The sequence below is a fragment of the Coregonus clupeaformis genome, unplaced genomic scaffold (assembly GCF_020615455.1).
Source record: "Coregonus clupeaformis isolate EN_2021a unplaced genomic scaffold, ASM2061545v1 scaf0002, whole genome shotgun sequence".
In the NCBI taxonomy this organism is placed as follows: domain Eukaryota; kingdom Metazoa; phylum Chordata; class Actinopteri; order Salmoniformes; family Salmonidae; genus Coregonus; species Coregonus clupeaformis.
The window spans coordinates 1,827,559-1,850,136 of NW_025533457.1; positions in this window are offsets into that span (position 1 = coordinate 1,827,559).

Consider the following 22,578-nt stretch of genomic DNA (forward strand, 5'->3'; position numbering starts at 1 on the left):
GGCCGCCCCCAGGTGGTGAAGGTAGGAAACAACATCTCAATTTCGTTGATCCTCAACACTGGGGCCCCACAAAGGTGCGTGCTCAGCCCCCTCCTGTACTCCCTGTTCACCCATGACTACGTGGCCAAGCACACCTCCAACTCAAACATTAAGTTTGCAGACGACACAACAGTAGTACGCTTGATTACCAACAATGACAAGACCGCCTACAGGGAGGAGGTGAGGGCTCTGGGAGTGTGGTGCCAGGAAAATAACCTCTCACTCAACGTCAACAAAACAAAGGAGATGATCGTGGAAACAGCAGAGGGTGCACCCCCCTATCCACATCGACGGGAACGCAGTGGAGAATGAAAGCTTCAAGTTCCTTGGCGTACACATCACCAACAAACTGAAATTGTCCACCCACGCAGACAGTGTGGTGAAGAAGGCGCAACAGAGCCTCTTCAACCTCAGGAGGCTGAAGAAATTCGGCTTGGCACCTAAAACCCTCACAAACCTTAACAGATTTACAGATTTACAATTGAGAGCATCCTGTCCGGCTGTATCACCGCCTGGTATGACAACTGCACCGCCCGCAACCGCAGGGCTTGCCAGAGGGTGGTGCCATCTGCCGAACGCATTACTGGGGGCAAACTACACGCCCTCCAAGACACATACAGCACCCGATGTCACAGGAAGGCCAAAAAGATCATCAAGGATATCAACCACCCGAGCCACTGCCTGTTCACCCCGCTATCATCCAGAAGGCGAGGTCAGTACAGGTGCATCAAAGCTGGGACCGAGAGAATGAAAAACAGCTTCTATCTCAAGGCCATCAGACTGTTAAATAGCCATCACTAGCACATTAGAGGCTGCTGCTGCCTATTGAAATCACTGGTAACTTTAAGAAATGGATCACAAGTCACTTTAATAATGGTCCTATGGACAGATACTCCAATCTCCGCTGTGGAGCTTTACAGCTCCTTCAGGGTTATCTTTGGTCTCTTTGTTGCCTCTCTGATTAATGCCCTCCTTGCCTGGTCCGTGAGTTTTGGTGGGCGGCCCTCACTTGGCAGGTTTGTTGTGGTGTCATATTCTTTCCATTTTGTAATAATGGATTTAATGGTGCTCTGTGGGATGTTCAAAATGTTTATAACCCAAACTTGATCTGTACTTCTCCAGGACTTTGTCCCTGACCTGTTTGGAGAGCTCCTTGGTCTTCATGGTGCCACTTGCTTGGGGGTTCAAATACTTATTTCCCTCATTAAAATGCAAATCAATTTATAACATTTTTGACATGTGTTTTTCTGGATTTTTTTGTTGTTGTTCTGTCTCTCACTGTTCAAATAAACCTACCATTACAATTATAGACTGATAATTTCTTTGTCAGTGGGCAAATGTACAAAATCAGCAGGGAATCAAATACTTTTTTCCCTCACTGTGTGTGTATATACACTTCTCAAAAAAATTAAGGGAACATTTAAACAACACAATGTAACTCCAAGTCAATCACACTTCTGTGAAATCAAACTGTCCACTTAGGAAGCAACACTGATTGACAATAAATTTCACATGCTGTTGTGCAAATGGAATAGACAACAGGTGGAAATTATAGGCAATTAGCAAGACACCCCCAATAAAGAAGTGGTTCTGCAGGTGGTGACCACAGACCACTTCTCAGTTCCTATGCTTCCTGGCTGATGTTTTGGTCACTTTTGAATGCTGGTGGTGCTTTCACTCTAGTGGTAGCATGAGACGGAGTCTACAACCCACGCAAGTGGCTCAGGTAGTGCAGCTCATCCAGGATGGCACATCAATGCGAGCTGTGGCAAGAAGGTTTGCTGTGTCTGTCAGCATAGTGTCCAGAGCATGGAGGCGCTACCAGGAGACAGGCCAGTACATCAGGAGACGTGGAGGAGGCCGTAGGAGGGTAACAACCCAGCAGCAGGACCGCTACCTCCGCCTTTGTGCAAGGAGGAGCACTGCCAGAGCCCTGCAAAATGACCTCCAGCAGGCCACAAATGTGCATGTGTCTGCTCAAACGGTCAGAAACAGACTCCATGAGGGTGGTATGAGGGCCCGACGTCCACAGGTGGGGGTTGTGCTTACAGCCCAACACCGTGCAGGACGTTTGGCATTTGCCAGAGAACACTAAGATTGGCAAATTCGCCACTGGCGCACTGTGCTCTTCACAGATGAAAGCAGGTTCACACTGAGCACATGTGACAGAGTCTGGAGATGCTGTGGAGAACGTTCTGCTGCCTGCAACATCCTCCAGCATGACCGGTTTGGCGGTGGGTCAGTCATGGTGTGGGGTGGCATTTCTTTGGGGGGCCGCACAGCCCTCCATGTGCTCGGCAGAGGTAGCCTGACTGCCATTAGGTACCGAGATGAGATCCTCAGACCCCTTGTGAGACCATATGCTGGTGCGGTTGGCCCTGGGTTCCTCCTAATGCAAGACAATGCTAGACCTCATGTGGCTGGAGTGTGTCAGCAGTTCCTGCAAGAGGAAGGCATTGATGCTATGGACTGGCCCGCCCGTTCCCCAGACCTGAATCCAATTGAGCACATCTGGGACATCATGTCTCGCTCCATCCACCAACGCCACGTTGCACCACAGACTGTCCAGGTGTTGTAGGGAGGTCATACAGGCACGTGGAGGCCACACACACTACTGAGCCTAATTTTGACTTGTTTTCAGGACATTACATCAAAGTTGGATCAGCCTGTAGTGTGGTTTTCCACTTTAATTTTGAAGGTGACTCCAAATCCAGACCTCCATGGGTTGATAAATTTGATTTCCATTGATAATTTGTGTGTGATTTTGTTGTCAGCACATTCAACTATGTAAAGAAAAAAGTATTTAATAAGATTATTTCATTCATTCAGATCTAGGATGTGTTGTTTAAGTGTTCCCTTTATTTTTTTGAGCAGTGTACAACCCATCAAATATTTGACTAGTGCTTGTGCCCTCTCTACCCTCTCCACACCCTCTCTACCCTCTCCACACCCTCTCTACCCTCTCTACCCTCTGTAGATGATGTGACAGATGATGTGACACTTAGATTGCACACAGGTGTACTTTATTTAACTAATTGTGACTTCTTGTCACGAACCGGCTCAAAGTTTGTAACACAAGGGAGACACCGTGGAGACGAGGAATACCTAAATATATATTTATTAACTAAAGTAAACTAAGTATAATTAACAATGGTGTGTGTAATCAGTAATCAGTAGTGTAAGTGAGTGTTTGCATAAATGTAATAATGAAGGTGTTGAAAGGTGCCAAAGCAAACAACCAAAAATACCACAACCAAAATCAAAGTGTCTGCCTGGAGAGTCTCCCCAATGAATGTGGAAGAGGTCCATTTATCCTGGGACACACCCGGCCCAGGTGTTTCCCATGTAGCTGACGACCCTCCCAACTCCGCCCACCGGCATCCTAATAAGGAAACGAGAACAAAGAGAGAATACGGCAGACAGAGTGGGAGGGGCGTCACACTTCTGAAGGTGATTGGTTGCACCAGATCTAATTTAAGGGCTTCATAGCAAAGGGGGTGAATACAAATGCACGCACCAGTTTCCCGTTATTTTTTTAAAATAATTTTTTGAAACAAGTGATTTTTTAAATTTCACTTCACCAATTTGGACTATTTTGTGTATGTCCATTACATGAAATCCAAATAAAAATCCATTTAAATTACAGGTTGTAATGCAACAAAATAGGAAAAACGCCAAGGGGGATGAATACTTTTGCAAGGCACTGTATGTAGACGTTGGTGACGGTCTTCATCTGCTGGTGCTTGGTGATGATGAGGATACCTGTAGTCGTTTAGTTACATTTATAATTGTTCTTAAAACTGCATTGTTGGTTAAGGGCTTGTAAGTAAGCATTTCACCTCTTGTATTCGGTGCATGTGGCAAATTTGATTTGATACGGTCTATATGGTAATCTATATGGTCTATAAGATTATCTATATGCTAGTCTGTCGGTTATTTGGTAGTCTATATGAGGTATATGGTAGTGTATATGATGGGCTATATGGTAGTCTATATGGTACTCTGTATGGTAGTCTATATTACATTTACATTTACGTCATTTAGCAGACGCTCTTATCCAGAGCGACTTACAAATAGGTGCATTCACCTTATAGCCAGTGGGATAACCACTTTACAATGTTTAAAAAAAAAATTTTTTTTATTTTTTTTATTATGTTTTATTTTTTTATTTTTTTGGTGGGGGGGTTGGAGTAAAGGGGGGTAAAAGGATTACTTTATCCTATCCCAGGTATTCCTTAAAGAGGTGGGGTTTCAAATGTCTCCGGAAGGTGGTGAGTGACTCTGCTGTCCTGGCGTCGTGAGGGAGCTTGTTCCACCATTGGGGTGCCAGAGCAGCGAACAGTTTTGACTGGGCTGAGCGGGAACTATGCTTCCGCAGAGGTAGGGGCCAGAGGTGGATGAACGCAGTGCCCTCGTTTGGGTGTAGGGACTGATCAGAGCCTGAAGGTACGGAGGTGCCGTTCCCCTCACAGCTCCGCAGGCAAGCACCATGGTCTTGTAGCAGATGCGAGCTTCAACTGGAAGCCAGTGGAGTGTGCGGAGGAGCGGGGGTGACGTGAGAGAACTTGGGAAGGTTGAACACCAGACGGGCTGCGGCATTCTGGATGAGTTGTAGGGGTTTAATGGCACAGGCAGGGAGCCCAGCCAACAGCGAGTTGCAGTAATCCAGACGGGAGATGACAAGTGCCTGGATTAGGACCTGTGCCGCTTCCTGTGTAAGGCAGGGTCGTACTCTCCGAATGTTGTAGAGCATGAACCTACAGGATCGGGTCACCGCCTTGATGTTAGCGGAGAACGACAGGGTGTTGTCCAGGGTCACGCCAAGGCTCTTTGCACTCTGGGAGGAGGACACAACGGAGTTGTCAACCGTGATGGCGAGATCATGGAACGGGCAGTCTTGCTTGTTTGTAGGTGACCAAATACTTATTTTCCACCATAATTTGCAAATAAATTCATTAAGAATCCTACAATGTGATTTTCTGGAATTTTCTTTCTCATTTTGTCTGTCATAGTTGACGTGTACCTATGATGAAAATTACAGGCCTCTCTCATCTTTTTAAGTGGGAGAACTTGCACAATTGGTGGCTGACTAAATACTTTTTTCCCCCACTGTAGGTATGCATAAAATACTAAATTGTTGTCTGTTTCCTTTGTTCTCCTGTCATGTGAGAGACGAGAAGGAGGAGACAGAGAGAGAGGAGGTGCTGACAAGTGCGTCACGCGACAGTGTGTGCTGCCGCGGATCCAGTCCAATCAAGGCCAGTACTGTTCGGTTCACAAACTTACTTTCCCATACAGGATATTGTGTATGCCTAGCATATTTCATGTTGTGACAATTACTCCTGTTGATGTAGTACAAAATAGTAATCCTCTAGTTAATGGTATTGCAAGGTTATCTGGAAAATTGAATAAACGTTGGCCTGACATTGAACAACCATGGCCAGTGGAAGGGACTATTAACCCAGACACATCAACATAATGAAAGTGCTTGTGTCGACTTATAAGGCAGATCAAAAGAAGGGGAAAAAAGGGGAACAACGTAAAGAAAAGAGACAAAGAGAGCTGGATGTTCTTAAGCTGTTTGAAAATGAAGGACAAAAACTGATAAAAGATACAACAGATAAAAGAGACCGAGGTATAGAGAAAATGGCAAAAGAGGTGAAGGTAATAGAAAAACTAATGGCAGAAGTCAATACACCTTTCTCACATACGGATTCAGCAAAAAGACCCCCACCTTACGAGGAAGAAGTAGAGTTTAAGGACGTTTATCCTCAGCTTCCAGTGATCATTCAGGAGGGTGATTATTGCATCAGAGATGAAGATGAACGAATAATAGAGAGAGGACAAGCAGAAACGACCATAAAGATGAATCCAAACTCCAAAAGTAAGAAGAAACGAGATGTCTGGAAACTAAGGGTGGAGTGAGGTTCAGGAGGATGGAACTTGAAGATGATGATGATGATGATCAGAGTGATTCAGAAGAGATCATGGGTGGATATGACCCTGTGATCAGACAGAGGTTGGCCAGAGCGGAAAGAAGGGGTGATGAAAGTTGGAAGGAGAAGGATACAAGAGATCCGAGCTCTGATGAAAGTCAAGATGAAGACAGCGATAAAGATTTGGAGATTAAAGGTGCTTCATATTCAAGAGGATTTTATCCTACAATGACTAGCACAGAAGAAATAGAAAAATATATAGATCGATGCATATCATGCCTGGATAAGGCCAATAATTTAGAAGAAGTAAGAGAACTGGAAGAACAACTCAAGAACCTGAAGATACAGAAGAAAAAAACTGCTGAAAAAAGGATCCCAAGAATTGGAGAGGAGGTATACATTGAGGCCAAGACAAGGGAGCACAAGTAAGAAGATGATGCCAGTGATAATTTGAGGACAGAACCTGGAGTATAAGCCTTTGCAGAATACCGATATGTCAGATATACTTGAGAAGCTGCCTACTCTTCAAGATGGAGCATATCCTTGGATTTCAAAGTTGGAAGAAATTACGGTGGGAACACAGTCTGCCATAGGAGACATTAAGAGACTTTTGGCTAATCTCCTTGGGATTCCAGGTATTGAAGACATTTTTCAGAGCTGGACTCAGAAAACTCAATCAAATACAGCTGGTGGAGAGTAAAAAGGAGAAGAGAAGCTTTGGTTATGCAGAATCAGTGTTCACCAAATCAACAATCACTGCCACAGCTTCAACTGAACCAGGTCAAATGCAATTGTACCAGCCACAACTAGTGGTACAAGTTGTTTCATATCCACAGCCAGTTTCTGGATAGACACAGAATTGGAGAGGAAGAGGACGAGAAGGCTTAGGAAGAGGAGGAAGATTTAAGCAATCTTCAGAAGTGTGTTATAATTGTGGACAGGTTGGTGTAATGGGCCAGGAGGAAACACCAGAGGGAATTTCAGAGGAAGATACAGGGGCCAGTCAAGATCATCTGGAGGACCGGTGAACCCTTATAGGGGCCCGGAGCAAGGATTCTAGAGGTGCCCAGAAGATCCGAAAGGGGGATGTCAGCTGGTAGCATCAGGACCGGAAAAAGATCCAACAATTGAGGTGAAAGTAAACAAACGACCATTGGAAGTGATGGCGGATAGCGGAGCTGCTTTTACCTGCATTCGGCCTGAAGATGCTACACATCTCCCTATGTCCAATCAACTAATTAGGACAATCGGATTTGAGGGAGTGAAACAGCTGATTCCTCTTACGGAACCAATTGAGCTCTGCTATGAAAATCAGAAAATTACAATACCCATACTGGTATCGGAACATAAACCTATCGCATTGTTGGGAAGAGATGCATTGTGTAAATTGAACTGTCCAATAAAATGTACGCCAGACGGCTGTCTGGTAGAAGTGCCAAAGGAAAAGGTTTACCAATTGTTGATGACGACAGAGATGGATTCTTCTTCAGTATTCTGGATTGGAAATCTCAGTGAAGATTTTTTGAAGCAGGCTAAGATATGGGAGAAATTTATTGTGGCAAATATGCCAGATGCGAGGCTTCCGGAATATCCATTTCATTGTACGCTCAAGTATTTCAAGAATTTTTTATTTATTTTTTTCACCTTTATTTAACCAGGTAAGCCAGTTGAGAACAAGTTCTCATTTACAACTGCGACCTGGCCAAGATAAAGCAAAGCAGTGCGATAAAAACAACAACACAGAGTTACATATGGGGTAAAACAAAACAAAGTCAAAAATACAACAGAAAAATATATACAGTGGGGCAAAAAAGTATTTAGTCAGCCACCAATTGTGCAAGTTCTCCCACTTAAAAAGATGAGAGAGGCCTGTAATTTTCATCATAGGTACACGTCAACTATGAAAGACAAAATGAGAAAAAAAAATCCAGAAAATCACATTATAGGATTTTTAATGAATTTATTTGCAAATTATGGTGGAAAATAAGTATTTGGTCAATAACAAAAGTTTTGTCAATACTTTGTTATATACCCTTTGTTGGCAATGACACAGGTCAAACGTTTTCTGTAAGTCTTCACAAGGTTTTCACACACTGTTGCTGGTATTTTGGCCCATTCCTCCATGCAGATCTCCTCTAGAGCAGTGATGTTTTGGGGCTGTCGCTGGGCAACACGGACTTTCAACTCCCTCCAAAGATTTTCTATGGGGTTGAGATCTGGAGACTGGCTAGGCCACTCCAGGACCTTGAAATGCTTCTTACGAAGCCACTCCTTCGTTGCCCGGGCGGTGTGTTTGGGATCATTGTCATGCTGAAAGACCCAGCCACGTTTCATCTTCAATGCCCTTGCTGATGGAAGGAGGTTTTCACTCAAAATCTCACGATACATGGCCCCATTCATTCTTTCCTTTACACGGATCAGTCGTCCTGGTCCCTTTGCAGAAAAACAGCCCCAAAGCATGATGTTTCCACCCCCATGCTTCACAGTAGGTATGGTGTTCTTTGGATGCAACTCAGCATTCTTTGTCCTCCAAACACGATGAGTTGAGTTTTTACCAAAAAGTTATATTTTGGTTTCATCTGACCATATGACATTCTCCCAATCCTCTTCTGGATCATCCAAATGCACTCTAGCAAACTTCAGACGGGCCTGGACATGTACTGGCTTAAGCAGGGGGGACACGTCTTGCACTGCAGGATTTGAGTCCCTGGCGGCGTAGTGTGTTACTGATGGTAGGCTTTGTTACTTTGGTCCCAGCTCTCTGCAGGTCATTCACTAGGTCCCCCGTGTGGTTCTGGGATTTTTGCTCACCGTTCTTGTGATCAATTTGACCCCACGGGGGTGAGATCTTGCGTGGAGCCCCAGATCGAGGGAGATTATCAGTGGTCTTGTATGTCTTCCATTTCCTAATAATTGCTCCCACAGTTGATTTCTTCAAACCAAGCTGCTTACCTATTGCAGATTCAGTCTTCCCAGCCTGGTGCAGGTCTACAATTTTGTTTCTGGTGTCCTTTGACAGCTCTTTGGTCTTGGCCATAGTGGAGTTTGGAGTGTGACTGTTTGAGGTTGTGGACAGGTGTCTTTTATACTGATAACAAGTTCAAACAAGTGCCATTAATACAGGTAACGAGTGGAGGACAGAGGAGCCTCTTAAAGAAGAAGTTACAGGTCTGTGAGAGCCAGAAATCTTGCTTGTTTGTAGGTGACCAAATACTTATTTTCCACCATAATTTGCAAATAAATTCATTAAAAATCCTACAATGTGATTTTCTGGATTTTTTTTTTCTCAATTTGTCTGTCATAGTTGACGTGTACCTATGATGAAAATTACAGGCCTCTCTCATCTTTTTAAGTGGGAGAACTTGCACAATTGGTTTCTGACTAAATACTTTTTTTCCCCACTGTATACAGTGTGTGCAAATGTAGCAAGTTATGACGGTAAGGCAATAAATAGGCTATAGTGCAAAATAATTACAATTAGTATTAACACTGGAATGACAGATGTGCAAGAGATGATGTGCAAATAGAGATACTGGGGTGCAAATGAGCAAAATAAATAACAATATAGGGATGAGGTAGTTGGGCGGGCTAATTTCAGATGGGCTGTGTACAGGTGCAGTGATCAGTAAGGTGCTCTGACAACTGATGCTTAAAGTTAGTGAGGGAGATAAGTGTCTCCAGCTTCAGAGATTTTTGCAATTTGTTCCAGTCATTGGCAGCAGAGAACTGGAAGGAATGGCGGCCAAAGGAGGTGTTGGCTTTGGGGATGACCAGTGAGATATACCTGCTGGAGCGCATACTACGGGTGGGTGTTGCTAGATTGTCAGATTTTCAAATATGTATTCTTAAAAGTGTTTTGTACTTGTCTAATGACTATATTTTACAGGTGTTTTTTGTTGTTGTTGCAGTTTGTCAGTTGTCACAGTGTCACTAATGTCTTAGTGTGGGGGAAGAATACAATACATTACCATGAGTGCGGTACAAATCACATTATTGTTGGACCTCCTCTAAGACTATGAATTAGGCTGGTTTGAGAAGGTGTGAATCCTAAGCAACCTGCCTACACATAGTTTGAATTACAATACCAACATAGCTACTGCAGTAGGTCAAAGCTGTGTGCTGGAAAACCTTGGTAGAGCATGGGTGGAGGAGGCATGGTGGTGTTCATGTGAATTTCGTTTATTTTTTGGCTTCAGACCAATGCCTACTTCTCACCTAAAACTTAGTTTTTTGTTTTTAATAAATAGTGATTCCTGCAGATGATTTAACTGGTGATTTAATCCACCAGGAGTATGAGCCATAGATCCATATACATTATTCACGTCCTTTGGTCATTGGCAATTTAGCGCTAGGTTCATTTAGGCTGTAACAACAAAGCATTCAGCTTTTGGTTACCTGATTACGGTATTATGAACATTATTTAGCCCAAACAGATTGTTAACCCAAATATGTAACTGATTCTAGTGGGGGGACAATATTTTGAAAGATAATTTGGGTTGGGTATAGGGGCAGATTTAGGCCATGTCATCTTGTCTTCAGGAGATTTTGATTTTATCTGTTTAATTTATTTGGTCTTTAACAATAGCTGATAGTCATTAGTTATTTTGCTGGTGTAATTAGGCTATTTGAAATCTGATACCAACTTGTGTCTTTGAAAAGAAAGTTCAATGAGGGCTATGCATTTTTGTAAGCATTTATGGGCAGTGTCTTCAGAAAGTATTCACAACCTTTGACTTATTCCACATTTTGTTGTGTTACTGCCTGAATTCAAAAATTGATTGAACATGAAAAACTGAAATATCTCACATTCATAAGTATTCACACACCTGAGTCAAGAAATGTTAGAATCACATTTGGCAGTGATTACAGCTGTGAGTCTTCCTGGGTAAGTATCTAAGAGCTTTGCAGACCTGGATTGTACAATATTTGCACATTATTCTTAAAAACATTCTTCAAGCTCTGTCAAGTTGGTTGTTGATCATTGCTAGACAGCCATTTTTCAGGTCTTGCCATAGATTTTCAAGCCAGTTTAAGTCAAAATTGTACCAAGGCCGCTCAGGAACATTCAATGTCGTTTTGGTAAGCAACTCCAGTGTATATTTGGCCCTGTGTTTTTGGATATTGTCCTGCTGAAAGGTGAATTTGTCTCCCAATGTCTGTTGCAAAGCAGACTGAACCATGTTTTCCTCTAGTATTTTGCCTGTGCTTAGCTCTATTCCGTTTCGTTTTATCCTTAACTCCCTAGTCCTTGCCGATGACAAGTATACCCATAACATGATGCAGCCACCACCGTACTTGAAAATATGAAGAGTGGTACTCAGTGATGTGTTGTGTTGGATTTGCCCCAAACATAACGGTTTGTATTCAGGACATAAAGTTTATTTCTTGCAGTTTTTTTGTTGTTGCTGTTTTACTTTAGTGCCTTGTTGCAAACAGGATGCATGTTATGGAATATTCTTCTTTTCACTCTGTCATTTAGGTTAGTGTTATGATGATTTGTGATACAAGATTCATTCATGTATGGAGAGATCATCATCTGTATGTGGACAGAGAACAAGGACAAGACATGTGTTATTGGTGTCACGAGTGAGTAACAGAAGGTCAGTGTGCCAAGATAGATTGGGGGCCACTGGTGCTAATCTTAGGATGGGGTGCGTGATGAAATGGCCTGGCTAGGGTGCCACACGACACCAAGGAGAGGAATGATATGTAGGAAGTTAGTAATAGTTAGCAACTGGGTACGATAAAAGTAGGTTGGAAGGGCGTTATATAAGTTGAAAGATGTGGTAAGGAAGTCAGTCATATGATAAGAGGCAAAGCATGTTCGTCTTATTATGTACTGAAATAAATGTAAATCAAACTTCCATCTGTCAACTGCTCTCTTACATCCTGAACTTCTCCATACCAGAAACTCATCATAACAGTTAGTGTTGTGGAGTAACTACAATGTTGTTGATCCATCCTCAGTATTTCTTACACGGCCATTCTACTCTGTAACTGTTTTAAAGTCACCATTGGCCTCATGGTGAAATCCCTGAGCTGTTTCCTTCCTCTCCGGCAACTGAGTTAGGAAAAATGACTGTATCTTTGTAGTGACTGGGTGTATTGATACACCATGCTCAAAGCGATATTCAATGTCTGTTTTTTTTTTGTTTTTTTAACCCTTTGCCCTTCTTTGCGAAAATCTCCACGGTCTTTGTGGTTGAATCTGTGTTTGAAATTCACTGCTCGACTGAGAGACCTTACAGATAATTGTATGTGTTGGGGTACAGAGATGAGGTAGTCGTTCAAAAATCATTTCAAACACTATTACTGCACACAGAGTGAGTCCATGCAACTTATTATGTGACTTGTTAAGCACATTATTACTCCTGCTCTTCTGCGTGTGCTCCCCAGACTAAATTCCCTCTGATAGGGTCTCTGGGGACTGTTGTCTTAATGTTGCTCCTATCAGTCTGTTGCCAGGGGTGACGGCTGGCAGGGGAAACGTTGGAAACGTTGCAGGAGAACATTCTGTTGCTCTTCATTCTTGCTACTTTCTCTCTGACTCACCAGGGATGTTGCCCCACCCCCCCTCCCTCTGATGATGTCACCGTTCTGTAAATAGCAGCAGCGTGGTGAGTGGTGGGGAGGAGGGAGGATGTGAGACCTCCAGTGGAGGCTACTGAGTGGTGGGGAGGAGGGAGGATGAGAGACCTCCAGCTGTTACAGCAACACCTAACTCACTCTATTCAATTCATCAAAACAGGAACATTTTACATTTGGCTAGAAATTCAAAAGCAAATGATCTCAACAGAGAAAAATGTCCTCCTGTGTGCTACCTATATCCCCCCACTAGAATCCCCATACTTTAATGAAGACAGTTTCTCCATCCTGGAGGGGGAAATCAATCATTTCCAGACCCAGGGACATGTACTAGTCTGTGGCGACCTAAATGCCAGAACTGGACGAGGATCTGACACCCTCAGCACACAAGGGGACAAACACCTACCTGGCGGTGACAGCATTCCCTCCCCCATATGCCCCCCTAGGCACAACTACGACAACATAACCAACAAAAACAGGTCAAAACTCCTGCAGCTCTGTCGCACGCTGGGTATGTACAGTACCTTGAAAAGTATCCATCCCCCTTGGAGTTTTTCCTATTTTGTTGCATTACAGCCTGTAATTTAAATTGATTTTTATTTCGATTTCATGTAATGGACATACACAAAATAGTCCAAATTGGTGAAGTGAAATGAAAAAAATAACTTGTTTCAAAAAATTCTAAAAAATAAATAATGGAAAAGTGGTGCGTGCATATGTATTCACCCCATTTGCTATGAAGCCCCTAAATAAGACCTGGTGCAACCAATTACCTTCAGAAGTCACATAATTAGTTAAATAAAGTCCACCTGTGTGCAATCTAAGTGTCACATGATCTCAGTATATACAGTGGCTTGCGAAAGTATTCACCCCCTTGGCATTTTTCCTATTTTGTTGCCTTACAACCTGGAATTTAAATTGATTTTTTGGGGGGTTTGTATCATTTGATTTACACAACATGCCTACGACTTTGAAGATGCAAAATATTTTTTCTTGTGAAACAAACAAGAAATAAGACAAAAAAACAGACAACTTGAGCGTGCATAACTAGTCACCCCCCCCCCCCAAAGTCAATTCTTTGTAGAGCCACCTTTTGCAGCAATTACAGCAGCAAGTCTCTTGGGGTATGTCTCTATAAGCTTGGCACATCTAGCCACTGGGATTTCTGCCCATTCTTCAAGGCAAAACTGCTCCAGCTCCTTCCAGTTGGATGGGTTCCACTGGTGTACAGCAATGTTTAAGTCATACCACAGATTCTCAATTGGATTGAGGTCTGGGCTTTGACTAGGCCATTCCAAGACATTTAAATGTTTCCCCTTAAACCACTCAAGTGTTTCTTTAGCAGTATGCTTAGGATCATTGTCCTGCTGGAAGGTGAACCTCCGTCCCAGTCTCAAATCTCTGGAAGACTGAAACAGGTTTCCCTCAAGAATTTCCCTGTATTTAGCGCCATCCATCATTCCTTCAATTCTGACCAGTTTCCCAGTCCCTGCCGATGAAAAACATGGGGATGGTGTTCTCGGGGTGATGGGTTTGCGCCAGACATAGTGTTTTCCTTTATGGCCAAAAAGCAAAATTTTAGTCTAATCTGACCAGATTACCTTCTTCCATATAAATGGGGAGTCTCCCACATGCCTTTTGGCGAACACCGAACGTGTTTGCTTATTCTTTTCTTGAAACAATGGCTTTTTTCTGGCCACTCTTCCATAAAGCCCAGCTCTGTGGAGTGTACGGCTTAAAGTGGTCCTATGGACAGATACTCCAATCTCCGCTGTGGAGCTTTGCAGCTCCTTCAGGGTTATCTTTGTTGCCTCTCTGATTAATGCCCTCCGTGCCTGGTCCGTGATGTTTGGTGGGCGGCCCTCTCTTGGCAGGTTTGTTGTGGTGCCATATTCTTTCCATTTTTTAATAATGGATTTAATGGTGCTCCGTGGGATGTTCAAAGTTTCTGATATTTGTTTATAACCCAACCCTGATCTGTACTTCTCCACAACTTTGTCCCTGACCTGTTTGGAGAGCTCCTTGGTCTTCATGGTGCCGCTTTCTTGGTGGTGCCCTTTGCTTAGTGCTGTTGCAGACTCTGGGACTATAGTCAATGGTAGGCTTCGAGGGGACTTCTAATGTAGGTACACCTATAGCTCATGTCTTGGCAGTAGTAGACTACTGTAGACTACTTTATCACTGACCTCAACCCAGAGTCCCGGACCCCAAGTCCAACTAACCTTTCTCCCTGCTTGCTTCTGTGTATCTCCTTTGCCTCCTCCATTGCAGCCTGACTCACCACTGTATGTCTCACTACTCTCTGTAAAGAAAATGTATTTTTGTTACGAGAACTTAAGTAGCCTATCTTTTGTTAAGATTATAGTTAGCTTAATTAGCTTAAACTGCTCCTGCTGAGGTCAGGCTCCATGTAACGTTAGGTTCTAACTTCATTCTTCTAGCCAGCTAGTTATAGCTAGCTAGCTAGTTCCATGGCTAACAGTCGCCAAAGCCCTTGAGCTAGCTTGCTAGCCATCTGACTGAAATATCGACGACTATTTACCAGTTGTACACTCATTCTCTGAGAGTCTGTGTTTTTTCTGTTTACGGGGTTGACACAGCAGGGTTAAAGTAATTGCTTTATGTCTTGCTATTTTTTTATTTCACCTTTATTTAACCAAGTAAGCCAGTTGAGAACAAGTTCTCATTTACGACTGCGACCTGGCCAAGATAAAGCAAAGCAGTGCGATAAAAACAACAACACAGAGTTACATATGGAATAAACAAAAACGTACAGTCAATAACACAATAGAAAATCTATATACAGTGTGTGCAAATGTAAGTTATGGAGGTAAGGCAATAAATAGGCCATAGTGCAAAATAATTACAATTTAGTATTAACACTGGAGTGATAGATGTGCAGAAGATGATGTGCAAATAGAGATACTGTGGTGCAAAATAAATAACAGTATGGGGATGAGGTAGTTGGGTGGGCTAATTACAGCTGGGCTGTGTACAGGTGCAGTGATTTATAGATGACCTGGAGCCAGTGGGTTTGGTGACGAATATGTAGTGAGGGCCAGCCAACGAGAGCGTACAGGTCACAATGGTGGGTAGTATATGGGGCTTTGATGACAAAACGGATGGCACTGTGATAGACTACATCCAATTTGCTGAGTAGAGTGTTGGAGGCTATTTTGTAAATTACGTCGCCAAAGTCAAGGATCGGTAGGATAGTCAGTTTTACGAGGGCATGTTTGGCAGCATGAGTGAAGGAGGCTTTGTTGCGAAATAGGAAGCCGATTCTAGATTTAACTTTGGATTGGAGATACTTAATGTGAGTCTGGAAGGAGAGTTTATGGTCTAACCAGACACCTATTTGTAGTTGTCCACATATTCTAAGTCAGACCCGCCGAGAGTAGTGATTTCTAGTTGGGCGGGCGGGTGCAAGCAGCGTTCGATTGAAGAGCATGCATTTAGTTTTACTAGCGTTTAAGAGCAGTTGGAGGCTACGGAAGGAGTGTTGTATGGCATCGAAGCTCGTTTGGAGGTTTGTTAACACAGTGTTCAATGAAGGGCCAGATGTATACCAAATGGTGTAGTCTGCGTAGAGGTGGATCTGAGAGTCACCAGCAGCAAGAGCGACATCATTAATATATACAGAGAATAGGGTCGGCCCGAGAATTGAACCCTGTGGCACCCCCATAGAGACTGCCAGAGGTCCAGACAACAGGCCCTCCGATTTGACACATTGAACTCTATCTGAGAAGTAGTTGGTGAACCAGGCGAGGCAGTCATATGAGAAACCAAGGCTATTTAGTCTGCCAATAAGAATGCGGTGATTGACAGAGTCGACGGCCTTGGCTAGGTCGATGAAGACTGCTGCACAGTACTGTCTTTTATCGATCACAGTTACAATATTGTTTAGGACTTTGAGCGTGGCTGAGGTGCACCCATGACCAGCTCGGAAACCAGATTGCATAGCCAGATTGCATAGCGGAGAAGGTACGGTGGGATTCGAAATGGTCAGTGATCTGTTTGTTAACTTGGCTTTCAAATACTTTCGAAAGGCAAGGCAGGATGGATATAGTTCTGTAACAGTTTGAATCTAGTGTCACCCCCTTTGAAGAGGGGGATGACCGCAGCAGCTTTCAAATCTCTGGGGATCTCAGACGATACGAAAGAGAGGTTGAACAGGCTAGTAATAGGGGTTGCGACAATTTTGGGTCTCATTTTAGAAATAAAGGGTCCTGATTGTCTAGCCCAGCTGATTTGTAGGGGTCCAGATTTTGCAGCTCTTTCAGAACATCAGCTGTCTGAATTTGTGTGAAGCGGGGGGCATGGGTAAGGTGCAGCGGAGGGTGCAGAGCTGGTGGCCGGGATAGGGGTAGCCAGGTGGAAAGCATGGCCAGTCGTATCAAAATGCTTGTTGAAATTCGCGATTATCGTAGATTTATCAGTGGTAACAGTGTTTCCTAGCCTCAGTGCAGTGGGCAGCTGGGAGGAGGTGCTCTTATTCTCCATGGACTTTAGTGTCCCAAAACGTTTTGGAGTTAGTGCTACAGGATGCAAATTTCTGTTTGAAAAATCTAGCCTTTGCTTTCCAAACTGATTATGTATATTGGTTCCTGACTTCCCTGAAAAGTTGCATATCGCGGGGACTGTTCGATGCTAATGCGGTACGCCACAGGATGTTTTTGTGCTGGTCAAGGGCAGTCAAGTCTGGGGTGAACCAGGGGCTATATCTGTTCTTAGTTCTGAATTTTTTGAATGGGGCATGCTTATTTAAGATGGAGAGGAAAGCACTTTTAAAGAACAACCAGTCATCCTCTACTGACTGAATGAGGTCAATATCCATCCAGGATACCCGGGCCAGGTCAATTAGAAAGGCCTGCTCGCTAAAGTGTTTTGGGAGCGTTTGACAGTGATGAGGGGTGGTCGTTTGACCACGGACCCATTACGGACGCAGGCAATAAGGCAGTGATCGCTGAGCTCCTGGTTGAAGACAGCGGAGGTGTATTTAGAGGGTAAATTAGTCAGGATATCTATGAGGGTGCCCATGTTAACGGATTTAGGGTTGTACCTGGTAGGTTCCTTGATAATTTGTGTGAGATTGAGGGCATCTAGTTTAGATTGTAGGACGGCCAGGGTGTTAAGCACATCCCAGTTTAGGTCACCAAGCAGTACGAACTCTGAGGATAGATGGGGGGCAATCAATTCACATTCAGGAGGCTTCTGATGTTAACATGCAAGAAACCAAGGCTTTTACAGTTACAGAAGTCAACAAATGATAGCGCCTGGGGAGTAGGAGTGATACTGGGGGCTATAGGGCCTTGGTTAACCTCTACATCACCAGAGGAACAGAGGAGGAGTAGAATAAGGATACGGCTAAAGGCTTTAAGAACTGGTCTTTTAGTGCGTTGGGTACAGGGAATAAAGGGGGCAGATTTCCGGGCGTTGTAGAATAGATTCAGGGCATTATGTACAGACAAGGATATAGAAGGATATGAGTACAGTGGAGGTAAACCTAAGCGTTGGGTAACGATGAAAGAGATAGCATCACTGGAGGCACTGATTGAGCCGGTCTCCGCGTGAATGGGGGGTGGGACAAAGGAGCTATCTGAGGCAGGTTGAGCGGGACTGGGGGCTCTACAGTGAAATTGTATAATAAGAACTAACCCAAACAGCAATAGGCTAGGCATATTGACATGGGAGAGAGGCATAAAGCAATCACAGGTGTTATTAGAGAGAGCTAAGACAACAGCTGGTAATGGCGACTAAAGTTTTGGCTGAGGCTAAACATAAACAGGATGGGGCACCGTATAAAGGAACCGTCCAGCAGGCATCAGCTGTGTAGCTGAGTGATCATAAGGTCCAGTGAACCGCAATAGGTGAGTCCGGGAGCAGTTCGGTGGCTGCTACTGCACAGGCGAGCAGGAGGCACGGCTGTTGATTGCGGGCCGGGGCTAGCAGATGGATCTTCGTGGTCGTCGCAACGGGAAGCCTGTTGAAACCACATCAGACGATTACGTCGGCAGACCAGTCGTGATGGATCGGCGGGGCTCCGTGTCAACACTAGGAGGTCCCGTCCGGTTGACAGAGAGGTAGATAGCCGGGAGATGGGCCTGGCTCGAGGCTAGCTCAAGGCTAACTGGTGCAGCGTTGGTCTGGGCTGAGGTAGTTCGTTTCACGTCTCGGCCTGTGCCGTTAGCAGTATTTGCTGTTGGACAGAGTGGTGAATGAGTGCTGCTAATGAGGAAAATCTGGGGGGGGGAACAGGCGAACATAACAAGCATACATGAATCATTCATGATTCCACTCATTCACAGAGGTAGGCACGATTAGAACTCAGATCAAGAAACCTTCTGAGTGTTGATCAACGATTAGAACTCAGATCAAGAAGCCTTCTGAGTGTTGATCAACGCTGGGAACGCAATAATAAGTGGGTAAACGATAATTAACAAAATAAAAAGTTGCATAAATAAACGATAATTAACATGGCGTTTACGTTCATTCACCCTCCACTACATCCCTGTTTTTTGTTTCAATAAAATGTTTAATAACACTGCTAGTTTATTTTGGGATAACCTTGTTGAAGTCCAAGCACAGATAAGACACATGGAAATTCATTCCTTTGACATTAATCATGCAAATGCATGTATTTTTTATTGTGACACGCATCAGTGAGATTCTAAACTATAATCTTCTGTTTAGTGGGTGGGCCAACACGTGAGCACACTTAACAAGATAGAGGATAGAAAGTTTTGTTGATGCTGAGAACGGAATGTTTGTTTTTAAATAACATTCTTAGAACGTTGTCTGAATGTTGTCTCAAGTTTTCTTGTGGTTTTTATGGAATGTTTTCTTAACATTCTCGGAACAATTTTAGAACATGACTTTAAATAGAACCACGAGGAAACCTGCAGGAAACGTTATTCTGAAGTACTGAAATTCCCACAGAAGAACATTGTTTCCTAACGTTCTTGGAACAAATTGAGAACATGACTTTAAATAGAACCAAGAGGTAACCTGTAGGAAACGTTAATGTTCTCTGAACTATTTGAAAACATTCCCAATGTCAAACCAGTTGGAGAACGTTCTTATAACATTACTGTTATGATACGTTTCTGGTATTGAGAAGTTCAGGATGCAAGAGAGTACACAGATGGAGATTGGATTCAGTCATTATTTAAAGGTCACAATATTGGTTTCAATGACAGGGGGTACGGACATAGCCTCCTGCCATCTGAATGACTTCCATACAACATCTTATATAACGCCCTTCCAATCTACTTTTATCTTATCCAGCTGCTAACCATCATTGATTGTCACTCATCCACCACCATATCATTCCTCTCCTTGGTGTCGTGTGGCACCCTAGCCAGGCCATTTCATCACGCACCCCATCCTAAGATTAGCACCAGTGGCCCCCAATCTATCTTGGCACACTGACCTTCTGTTACTCACTCGTGACACCAATAACACATGTCTTGTCCTTGTTCTCTGTCCACATACAGATTATGATCTCTCCATACATTAATGAATCTTGTATCACAAATCATCATAACATTTACCAAAATTGAAATGAAATGTAACCATGTTTGAACTTTTAGGAAACGTTCTGTTAAAGTAATGCAATACCCCCAAAAATATGTTTTTGTTCAAGGTCCTTAAATGTGCTGAGAACGTTTCAAAGCCAAGCAACTATCCTGCATTCCCAGAAAGTTGTATGCAGAATAACCATAGGACAACCCCACTCTCACCAAGCTGTAAGAATCATATGGTTCTCAGAACGTTATGTGCTAGCTGGGAGTAGGACAACCCCACTCTCACCAAGCTGTAAGAATCATATGGTTCTCAGAACGTTAGGTGCTAGCTGGGAGTAGGACAACCCCACTCTCACCAAGCTGTAAGAATCATATGGTTCTCAGAACGTTAGGTGCTAGCTGGGAGTAGGACAACCCCACTCTCACCAAGCTGTAAGAATCATATGGTTCTCAGAACGTTAGGTGCTAGCTGGGTAAGGAGAATAGGCAGGGTACTCTTTGCCTGGTCCAGTCAGTGTGCCCCCTCCGCAAAATACCGCTGACAGATATGTTTTATAAATAATGATTATAAAATGTGGACTTAAAAATGTAAGTTTAGCAATTAATTTAACATCTGAAAAAGAGCTGGGAGATAGGAGCCTGGACTAGAGCTGGGAGATAGGAGCCTGGACTAGATCTAGGAGTCTGTCTGACTGGAAGATAGGAGCCTGGACTAGAGCTGGGAGATAGGAGCCTGGACTAGAGCTGGGAGATAGGAGCCAGGACTAGAGCTGGGAGATAGGAGCCAGGACTAGAGCTGGGAGATAGGAGCCTGGACTAGAGCTGGGAGATAGGAGCCTGGACTAGAGCTGGGAGATAGGAGCCAGGACTAGAGCTGGGAGATAGGAGCCAGGACTAGAGCTGGGAGATAGGAGCCTGGACTAGAGCTGGGAGATAGGAGCCTGGACTAGAGCTTGGAGATAGGAGCCAGGACTAGAGTTGGGAGCATATTTGACTTTAACTATCATGTGTTTAGTTGGGTCAATGACTGAACACCACTAACAACACACAGCACCATGTGCCATACACACATACAGTGGGGAAAAAAAGTATTTAGTCAGCCACCAATTGTGCAAGTTCTCCCACTTAAAAAGATGAGAGAGACCTGTAATTTTCATCATAGGTACACGTCAACTATGACAGACAAATTGAGAATTTTTTCTCCAGAAAATCACATTTTTTATGAATTTATTTGCAAATGTATTTGCAAATTATGGTGGAAAATAAGTATTTGGTCACCTACAAACAAGCAAGATTTCTGGCTCTCACAGACCTGTAACTTCTTCTTTAAGAGGCTCCTCTGTCCTCCACTCGTTACCTGTATTAATGGCACCTGTTTGAACTTGTTATCAGTATAAAAGACACCTGTCCACAACCTCAAACAGTCACACTCCAAACTCCACTATGGCGAAGACCAAAGAGCTGTCAAAGGACACCAGAAACAAAATTGTAGACCTGCACCAGGCTGGGAAGACTGAATCTGCAATAGGTAAGCAGCTTGGTTTGAATAAATCAACTGTGGGAGCAATTATTAGGAAATGGAAGACATACAAGACCACTGATAATCTTCCTCGATCTGGGGCTCCACGCAAGATCTCACCCTATGGGGTCAAAATGATCACAAGAACGGTGAGCAAAAATCCCAGAACCACACGGGGGGACCTAGTGAATGACCTGCAGAGAGCTGCATGGAGGAATGGGCCAAAATACCAGCAACAGTGTGTGAAAACCTTGTGAAGACTTACAGAAAACGTTTGACCTGTGTCATTGCCAACAAAGGGTATATAACAAAGTATTGACAAAACTTTTGTTATTGACCAAATACTTATTTTCCACCATAATTTGCAAATAAATTCATTAAAAATCCTACAATGTGATTTTCTGGATTTGTTTTTTCTCATTTTGTCTGTCATAGTTGACGTGTACCTATGATGATTACAGGCCTCTCTCATCTTTTTAAGTGGGAGAACTTGCACAATTGGTGGCTGACTAAATACTTTTTTCCCCCCACTGTACCAGCATTGTGAGGACATACACATGTAACAGTGTTGTGAGGACATACAGTGCATTCTGAAAGTATTCAGACCTCTTGACCTTTTCCACATTTTACAGCCTTATTCTAAAATTGATTGAATAGTTTTTTCCCCCTCATCAATCTACACACAATACCCCATAATGACAAAGCAAAGCAAGGTTTTTAGAAATGTTGGCAAATTTATAAAAAATAAACGTAACTATCACAGATACATACACTAACAGTCAAAGGTTTGGACACACCTACTCATTCAAGGGTTTTTCTTTATTTTTACTATTTTCTACATTGTAGAACAATTTCAAGTGCAGTCACAAAAACCATCAAGCGCTATGATGAAACTGCCTCTCATGAGGACCGCGACAGGAATGGAAGAGTTAACTCTGCTGCAGAGGATAAGTTCATTAGTTACCAGCCTCAG